The 10489-nt window shown below is 40.5% G+C and overlaps 1 protein-coding gene across 1 annotated transcript in view; it reads right to left on the bottom strand.

Annotated features, from left to right (window-relative positions):
- NDRG2 (NDRG family member 2) overlaps positions 1–10489 on the bottom strand; it is a 2287731-nt gene that overhangs the window by 201077 nt on the left and 2076165 nt on the right. The gene's annotated exons all lie outside the window — the stretch shown is intronic.

The raw sequence follows: 10489 nt of genomic DNA, 5'->3' as shown, positions 1-10489 counted from the left end.
TAACACGTCACCTCGCTTAAGTTTAAAGGACGACACTGAGTCTCATTGCCTAACACGTCACTTAGTTAAGTTTAAAGGACGACACTGAGTCTCGTTGCCTAACACGTCACCTCGCTTAAGTTTAAAGGACGACACTGAGTCTCGTTGCCTAACACGTCACCTAGTTAAGTTTAAAGGACGACACTGAGTCTCGTTGCCTAACACGTCGCCTCGCTTAAGTTTAAAGGACGACACTGAGTCTCGTTGCCTAACACGTCGCCTAGTTAAGTTTAAAGGACGACACTGAGTCTCGTTGCCTAAGATGCAGGTGAAGTTTATTCCCGACGTTTGGTGGATACCACGTTATACACCTATATTGCCATTGTCTTTTATCTGTTGTAAATTTAGGTCCTTGGTTCTTCCTGCAGTAATACAGGAGGCCCAGGACAATGACATCTAGTACTGGCACAGTAAGGCATACAGCACCAGTGAAACGTGTAAAAGGTGCAACTTTCACTCTCTTGGTATCTCAGGGCCTTGGGAACTGTTATCATCTTGGTTAGGAGCCTTTGGGGTCATTCTAATTGTTTGATATGTTTAGTGAGATACATTCCAAAGGGGAAAAAATAAACTTGGCAATGCTCTCAGATGAGAAGATGGAAAGCCTAGTAATCTCAATGAATGTCTAAGAAGTGAAAACCCAAGTAGAAAGGCAGCAAACAAAAACAGCACTTGGGGAAGTATGGGGTACCAGCTGAGGTTTAGAAATTACATTCCAAGGGTATTCACACCACCAGGCTAGCTGCCCAACATAATGCGTCTGAAATTCTCCAGGTGCAATTAACACTAGGTAAGACTGCAATCCAAATTGTAGCTTACTACAGATCCCCCACCATGCCCCAAGATTCTCACTACACCTTTCTAAGCATACTGGAAAATATTAAGATATAACCAAACACCCTAATACTGGGTGATTTCAACTACCCTGCCATTAACTGGGAAAACTACTCGTGTACCAACACCTTTGCCCAACGGTTCTTCGAATTCATTAATTAAAAACACGTAATCTCCGTGGTATCCCCGAAGTCTCAAAACAACCCACTAAAGTGTAGTGGGTCTAAAACAAAACAGTGTAAGAAACTTCTCTGTGTGGAAGATTTTCAGTCCATATATTTCTAGTTAATCACTGTATATTAATCAGATCAGACAATAGTAGTAGAAGTAGCGAACGTAAACTCGTCAAGTCAAAAAGTAATAATAGAAAATATATGATTCTACAGTATTACTAAGTATTCAAAAGTAATCCAAGCAAGGCAGGCAGTCTGTTTCCAGTCAAAAATCCTTTATTAAGTACAGACAAGTGATCCAAGTAAAACAAAAATAGAGTAATAATTTCCTCACAAGCTTTCTAAATATATATATACTTTTTATCAGGCATGGGAGTGGTTTACTGTGGTGTAAAACAAAGTGTTATTGGTACACATGTTAAATTCACATCCCTTCCCCCATCAGTTTGACATTCGAGCTGGTCCTGCCTTACCTACTAGCTGTCATAATAATATATAGCCCTAATGTACTTTAATGGTACATCTTATTTAACCAAATTATTAAGTCTGTGATTTTATACAAGGCAATATACTACATGGCTGGAAATATAGCAACCTTAGTTCATTTTTTGATCAAAAATTATATATAAATATATACATATACATTTTGCATGTAAAAATCAGTTTCTGTTTTCATAACCTATTGTTAACAAAGATCGCTTTCGTCCTTCTAGACTTCTTCAGGTCTGTGTACAAGAACCCTAAAAACCTATATAATTGTATAATTAGTTAGTATTGTTATTACCATCATTTTGAATAAAGTTAAAAAAAATATATATATATATATATGTATGATGATGGAAACAAAATATACACTTAAAAGTCAAATGATTTAAAATGGTATTTAAAATCAGTTTGTAGAAAAAATAAAATAAAATACAATTAGTCATGTAAACAATGTGGCAATTTTCTAAGTTCCAGTGCACTTTTAATTGAACAGTAGTAGTTTAGTCCAGGCTTCCTAAAAGACTTCAGCTTTAATTGCCACGAGTTCATGTTTCTCCAGAATATTCGGGATGTCTCCTTCAAGATCACCCATGTCTATGCGATCCAGGATCTAGAACTTAAAACCTGTGTGTCTTTTATGAAGAGAAAGGTGTTTGGCTAGTGCATTATTTTTAAATCCAGAGCGGATTTCTGACAGATGACATGAAATCCTTCGCTTGAGTTTATTTACAGTCTTGCCCACATAGAATGCATCACATTCATTGCACTGTGCCCTGTAAATTACTTTTTTAGTGTTACAGTCACCCCCTGCACTGGTTTTAATGATCTTCTTTAAATAAGGGCAATAAAAACTATCACCTTGCTGTATAAATATACAAAATGTACAATTAGTTTCACATCTTTTAGTGCTTTTCTCACATGGTCTAGCTTTAAATTCAACAAAACTTCTAATATTCCCGGCCTTCCTATAAACAAATGATGGGGCTTCACCTAAGATGTTAATCAGAAAAGGGTTTCCTGTGACAATGTCCCAGTTTTCTTCAATAATATTTTTGATACTGTGATAATCCAAAGTGTATGTCAGGATGCAGCTATTTTTGCATTTGGTATTCTCTGTGGGATTACTTAACATGTTTCTACTGGGGAGGTTGAATGAAGGTGCTTCAGTCCTTTTTAGTTCTATAATGGGTTCCAGGATGTTTGCAGGATGTTACAGGGCACAGTGCAATGAATGTGATGCATTCTATGTGGGCAAGACTGTAAATAAACTCAAGCGAAGGATTTCATGTCATCTGTCAGAAATCCGCTCTGGATGTAAAAATAATGCACTAGCCAAACACCTTTCTCTTCATAAAGACACACAGGTTTTAAGTTCCAGATCCTGGATTGCATAGAGATGGGTGATCTTGAAGGAGACATCCCGAATATTCTGGAGAAACATGAACTCGTGGCAATTAAAGCTGAAGTCTTTTAGGAAGCCTGGACTAAACTACTACTGTTCAATTAAAAGTGCACTGGAACTTAGAAAATTGCCACATTGTTTACATGACTAAGTGTATTTTATTTTATTTTTTTCTACAAATTGGTTTTAAATACCATTTTAAATCATTTGACATTTAAGTGTATATTTTGTTTCCATCATCATACATATATATTTTTTTATTTTTTTCTGGTTCTCTTTTTTCCACTTTATTCAAAATGATGGTAATAATACTAACTAATTATACAATTATATAGGTTTTTAGGCTTCTTGTACACAGACCTGAAGACAGAGTCTAGAAGGACGAAAGCGATCTTTGTTAACAATAGGTTATGAAAATAGAAACTGATTTTTGCATGCAAAATGTATATGTATATATTTATATATAATTTTTGATCACAAAATGAACTAAGGCTGATATATTTCCAGCCATGTAATATATTGCCGTGTATAAAATCACAGTCTTAATAATCTACTTAATAATTTGGTTAAATAAGATGTACCATTAAAGTACATTAGGGCTATATATTATTATAACAGCTACTATGTAGGGCAGGACCAGCTCAAATGTCACACTGATGGGGGAAGGGATGTGAATTTAACATGTGTACCAATAACACTTTGTTTTACAGCACAATAAACCACTCCCTTGCCTGATAAAAGGTATATATATATTTAGAAAGCTTGTGAGGAAATTATTACTCTATTTTTGTTTTACTTGGATCGCTTGTCTATGTACTTAATAAAGGATTTTTGACTGGAAACAGACTGCCTGCCTTGCTTGGATTACGTTCGAATACTTAGTAATGCTGTACAATTATATATTTTCTATTACTTTTTTTTGTTTTGTTTTGACTTAAGATGAGTTTACGTTCGCTACTTCTACTACTGTTGTCTGATCTGATTAATATACAGTGATTAACTAGAAATATATGGACTGAAAATCTTCCACACAGAGAAGTTTCTTACACTGTTTTGGAATTCATTAATTCCAACGCGATGGATCAACTAATCCATAGTCCCACCAGGGGCTCCAATATCCTAGACCTGGTAATTACCAACATGGGAAATCAATGCTCCACACCTATAGTCACCCCCTCGTTGGTCAGGTCATACCATAAGCTAATCACCCTTAACATCCACATCCCACCCCCACTCCCCAGTAAGGAAACCTCCATAAAAAACTTCTCCAAAGCCATCTTCATGCTACTCAAGTCAGAAGTGACAAACTTCAAGACACCCATGCAGACGGGAACTGAATGTTTGACTGCTGAGTCCTACACTAAGGCACTGTACGAGCACATCCACTCATGCATGAATTGTGCCATCCCAAATAGAACCAAGATGATCTTTTCCAGAAAAAGGAAGCCAATCTGGTGGTCCCCTGCCATAAACAAACTTTACAACAAAAGGAAGAAACTGTTGCAGGAAAGAGGAAAATCCCACGATGCAAAAAATTCCCTTACCAGCCTCAGTAAGAAGCTGAGATCCCTCATAAAATCCTCCAAAGCTAGTTACGAAAATAAACTTGCCAAAGATTCCAGAGACAGCCACAAGGCATTCTATAACTATGTCAAGAATCTAAATGGCAATGCTCAGATCTGCTCTGAGCTACAACAGAATGGCATTAAATATACTGATTCCAAGGATATTGCCAATATCCTAGCAGATCAATTCAATGCCAACTTCACCCCCCTCTCACCCCCTAAACGGCCCATCTCAATACAGAAAGATTGCCATATTCCGGTAATAACGGCCACACAGGTAAAAAAACGCACTCTCCAAAGCTAAGAATACAGCATCCATGGGACCAGGTGACATCCCGGGCTGCGTACTACATTTATTTATTTATTTTACATTTGTTGACTGGGATAGTCCAACTGGATATATGTCCATTTTTAGTGGAGGCCCGGGGAGAAAAGCTCCAAGATAATAATATGCATTGAACATTTAGTAAATGCTAGTTTCAAGCAGATTATAGTCATAAGCAATACCAGCATTTAGCACATATAGTACTTATTATAAAACACTTTACAAAGCATAACATTATTTTCAAAGTTAAACATACATAACTTTACATTCATCATAGATCATAGATTAGTACTAGACTAACTGCCCTTGCGAGCCATTTTAAACATAGCCAGTTATCCCTTGTGAGACTCAAACCCTGCACTTTGTGTTTATAAGGCAAACACCTTAACCATTAGGTCACCCTCCCAACCACGTTTAAGACACACTGAGCAGCAGTTATACAATTGACCCTTCCTGAAATGGAGTGGTAGAAAAAAGTTATAAGTAGTTGAAGGTAAGGCACCTAAGTAATAGAGAGGTCACTAGTCGGGGTTAGTGCAAGGACATAACCAATGAGTTTTGAAGTATTTCTTGAGTTTGTTTTTGAATTGAGTTAATGAGAGTTCTAGGGTCAAGTCTGCTGGGAGTCTCTTCCATGTTATTCCAACAGAGCTGGCAAACAGAGTGTCCCCAGCTGAGTAGTTGGATTTGTATGTTTGAACTAGGAGTCTAGTGGATGATTGCAGTGGCTGGGTGCTGGTGTAGGTGCTGATATTTTTTAGTGCAGGTGTACTTTCTGGTTGGTAAAGGACTTTATGTGCCACTATTAGCTGGTTGAACTGCAGTAGGCTTGGCAGTTCAAGCCATCCTAGGCGATTTAGTTTGTGACAGTGGTGTGTCCGGTAGGCTGTGCCAGTAGCAAATCTGGCAATGTGGTTATAGCAGGATGATAGTTTATTAAGATCTGTTTTGTTTAAGTTGGAGAGTGAGGCATAGAGAAGAGTTGATAGCAGATGGGAACGGGCAATTGCAAGTCTAGCAGGTGGGGTAAGGAAACGTTTGATTCTGTAAAGAGAGCCACATTTTTTATTAGTGGTTTTGATAGTTTGATTGATATGCACATCAAACTTCAGGTTGTTATCAACTATGACACCCAGTAGTTTAGTTTGGGCTTCTGGGGAGATGATAGTGCCATTGTTAGCAGTTATGTTGAAGGCTGGCAGGGGAGTCTTGCATGTGGGGGAAAAGAGGAGCAACATAGTTTTGTTGGGGTTTAGGATTAGATGTTGATTGGAGAGCCATTTTTCCACTGTACTGAAGGTAATTTGGGTTAATGTGAATAAAGTAGCTGGTGAGGTGTCAGAACAAATCAAGATGGAGTCATTCACATATTGAATGCAGGTAGCATCTGGGATGACTGAATGAAGGTTGTTGATAAAGATGTAGAAAAGAAGGGGTCCTAGTATCAAGCCCTGGGGGACTCCTAATGTGATGGGTAGGCGAGATGATAGCTTGTCCTGCCATAGGACTGCCTGTTGCCTGCCCTGCAGGTAGGATTGAAACCATTGGAGTGCATGGTTATTTAAGGAGAAGGCATTCAAGGTATTTATAAGCATTTTGTGGTCAACCATGTCAAAAGCCTTGGATAGATCTAGAAAGAGCACTGAGGGTAGTTTGTTATTATTGCGGTTGTGGTTAATGACGTTAGAGAAAGAGAGGTGGGCAAAAGTAGTACTGTGGTGTGGAAGTTGGACAACAGCTTGTTCTGTGTGAGGTAGTGCATGAGCTGTATGTGTACACACTTCTCCATAATTTTAGCTAGAGGTGACAGAATAGCTATGGGTCAAAGTTTGACAGTTCAGTGGAACTACCTCTTTTATGGAGAGGTATGACATGGGAGATTTTCCATATAGTAGGTACAGTAGCTTTAGATATAGCTCTGTTGATTAAGATAGAGATGGGGTATGCTATGGTGTCAGCAGCCTTTTGCAGATAGTCTGCTGGGAGGAGGTCGGCAGCCAGGGTGGTGGGTCTTAGTTTCTTAAGTAGGGCATGAATAAGTTGAGTAGGAACAGGTTGGAAGGTAAAGTATGTTTGGGTACTGGGTGTGGCTACATTAGAATTAGAGCCATTGGGAGAGAGTTGGCTGGCTAGAGACTGGATAGTCTCTGTGAAGAAGCTGTTGAAGTTATTAGCAATGTCTACTGGGGATTTTTGTTGGGAAGCTGAGGGGGGGGGGGTGGAGTGACAGTTTGGCCTGGGTGGAGTAGTTTATTCCTGCTCAGAACTTTTGAGGTTTGTTTTGGTGTTTTTGCAGTAGATGGTAGTAGTGGTTCTTTTTGTCTAAGGTTATGGATTTTTTGGTGTCATTCCTTAGCTGTTTGAATCTTTGTTGATCAAGTGGGGCTTTTGTTTTTCGTTAGGTGGCCAATGCTTTGTTTCTGAATGACATTTTGGTTTTGGTGTCTTTAGAAAGCCATGGTGCAATATTAACTTTGGTTCTAATAGAGCAACTGGGAGCATGGGAGTTAAGAATAACAAAGAATTTGGTGTTAAAGTATGCTACTGTTTCATCTAGGGGGAGACTTTTTAGTATTGACCAGTTGTATGTCTTAAGTTCATTTTGAAACTTGGTGAGAATAACATTCTTGTTGTTTCTTAATGTTCTATAGGTGGGTTGGTAGGAGCAGTCTACTTTGAGCTTGATTACATAGGTGAGACAGTGGTCACTTAGGTCATCAGGCAAAGTGCCTGCTTTATAAGATTGAAGATGGGTATTGACGAGTGTCCAGTCTATGGTACTTTCCTTGTTATTGGGTTTTCCTGTCCTGGTGGGGGAGGTTATGATTTGAGTAAATCCATAGAGGTTTATGTGGGTTGTGGGGGGTTTCTCAAGAGCAAGTGTTCTAGTCAATGTTGAAATCCCCAGGAACAATTGTTTCTTGGGGGTGGTTATTGGATAACCAATATAAGAAGTCTTCTAATGTTTCTGTGTTCCTCCCTGGGGGAATGTAGACACAAGCAATGTTTACATTTTTGCTTTTGTTAATTTGTAGTTTTGAGATAAGAATTTCAGCATTATTGAACTGAGGTGGTTGTTGGGTGTCTATGCTGACAGATAGGGTAGACTTTTAAAGTATGACTGCCCCACCACCTTTTCTAGTGGTACCGTCCAGTCAAAACATACTATACCCTGGTGGCAGAATCTCATGGTCCTTGGTAGCAGGCTTCAGCCACGTTTGTGTTAGGCATAATATATCTGGGGAATGAACAGCTAAGAGGGCATGCAGGTGCTGAGTTTTGTTATTTATGCTCCTAATGTTTAGATGGCAGGCCAGCAGTGAGCTAGGAGGTCTATTTGTTGGAGCTATGGTGGTAGGGTATATAGTAGGGGGATTAGGGTCAACAGGTGGGGATGGACCAGGGTTTGGGTGGATGTCGCCATCCATACATGAACTACAAAATGAACTGGCACCTCACCTAAGTGTCATGTTTAATCATAGCCTCACCTCAGGCTTCATGTCCACTGAGTGGCGCACAGCTACAGTTATCCCACTCCACAAGGGGGGAATCCACCTTGGATCCCAGGAACTAACCGCCCCATCAGTCTGACGAGCCTGATCTGCAAGGCTATGGAACGTATTGTCATGGAACTTATAAACAAAGATATTGGCAACCTTCAAACACTGGACCCCACCCAGTTTGGATTCATGAAGGGCCGATCTCGTCTTCTGAACCTGATTGACTTCTTCGAATTAGTCTCCAGAGCTGTGGATGAGGGTAAGGCAGTCCACACAGCCTATCTGGACCTCGCCAAGGCCTTTGACACCACCCCCACTCTGGAATCGTAGATAAACATTGACTGGAACACTTGCTCTTGTGAAACACCCACAACCCACATAAACCTCTATGGATTTACTCAAATCATAACCTCCCCCACCAAGACAGAAAAGATGCAGATGACTGCAAACTAGGAGCCATAGTCAAGTCCCCAAATGATGTGGACATCCTACTGAAGGGCCTTGCTGAGACAGATGACTGTAGTCAGTGCCATGGCCTCAAGCTCAATGCCTAAAAGTGCAGTGTCATCCCCTTTGGTAAAAACTCTGTACCCATGAACTACCACATAGGCAGCAATCTACTTAATATCGAATGTGTGATGAGACCTTGGGACCCAGGTGGACAGTAGTCTCTCCTTTGATAGTCACATCGCCACAATAGTCAGGAAGTCCTTCTACGTGGCACACCTCATCATAAAAGGGTTCTCATCCAGGAAAAAAGAGGTAATTGTTTCCCTTTACTCGACACTCATTAGACCCATTATAGAGTACAACGCCCCTTTTGGAATGTACCTCACAAGACATCTGCAGCAGCTGGAAAGGCCACAGAAATACCTCACAAAGAGGATTACTGGCCTCAAACAAATGCCCTACACTGACCACCTCAAAAAAACTCCAGCTTTACTCCGTAGCATATCGCCTACTCCGAGGTGATCTCTGCCTAACATATAAAGCTATGTCAAACCCAGAGCTGTTGGACATGTTACACTTAAAGAAATCCCAATCCCTCCAAGCTACATGCTCTAGGGACCTAAATCTAGTCACCACAATAAACAGGACATGCTGGAGGAATAGATTCCTGTCCCAGAGACTTCCCATACTCTGGAACAGGCTACCCGTCTATGTCAAGCAAAGTTCTTCATTAGCACTCTTCAAGAAAAATCTTGATGGGTGGATGGGAAATAGGAAATACACCCCGGGGATCACTTCTGTGTCTCTGCTTGACAGTGGCATAGGAACATAACTTTCTTGGGTGGCGTAAGCCAGGGAACCTTGTTGGCTAGGCTTACGTAGGCCCTTGGGCCGATAGCTTAGTACCTACCTATGAACCTATAAGCTGGGCATTAATCCCTCCGTCACTCGATGGGTTGCCAACTGGCTTACTGACAGAACCCACACTGTAAAAGTAGCTGACTCCAAATCCAGCTCCAGACGAGTGACAAGTGGAGTACCTCAGGGTTCAGTCCTGGGACCGCTGTTGTTTGGCATCTACTTCTCTGAAGTACAGGCCAACACTAAGGGACTCTGGCTAACAAAGTTCGCAGATGACTGCAAACTGTGAGCCATTACTGAATCCCCAAATGATGTGGATACTCCTACAAAAGGGCCTTACAGAAACAGAGACGTGGTGTCAGAGCCATGGGCTCAAGCTCAATGCCAAGAAATGTATAGTTATCCCCTTTGGGAAAAAACATGTACCCATGAATTACCACATAGGTGGCAGTACACTAAACACCATAAGTGTGATAAGAGACTTAGGGACACAGGTGGACAGTGGTCTCACCTTTAATAACCACATCGCCACAACAGTCAGGAAATCCTTTTATGTGGCACACCTCATCACTAAGGGCTTTTCATCCAGAAAAAAGGAGGTCATTGTCCCACTGTCCTTATCCCTCATTAGACCCATTATAGAATACAACTCCCCATTTGGTATGTACCTCTCAAGACATCTGCAACAACTGGAAAGGCCACAGAAATACCTCACTAAAAGAATCACAGGCCTAAAGCAGATGCCCTATGCTGACCGCCTTAAAAAACTCCATCTGTACTCTGTTGCATATCGTCTACTCAGAGGCAATCTCTGCTTAACTTACAAGGCCATGTCAAACCCAGAGCTGTTGGAC

Source organism: Protopterus annectens, chromosome 16.part0, assembly GCF_019279795.1.
Source record: "Protopterus annectens isolate FY-2018-M chromosome 16.part0, PAN1.0, whole genome shotgun sequence".
Taxonomy (NCBI): domain Eukaryota; kingdom Metazoa; phylum Chordata; order Ceratodontiformes; family Protopteridae; genus Protopterus; species Protopterus annectens.
The sequence above is the reverse complement of the archived record's forward strand: the minus strand, read 5'-3'. Positions and strand labels throughout refer to the sequence as shown.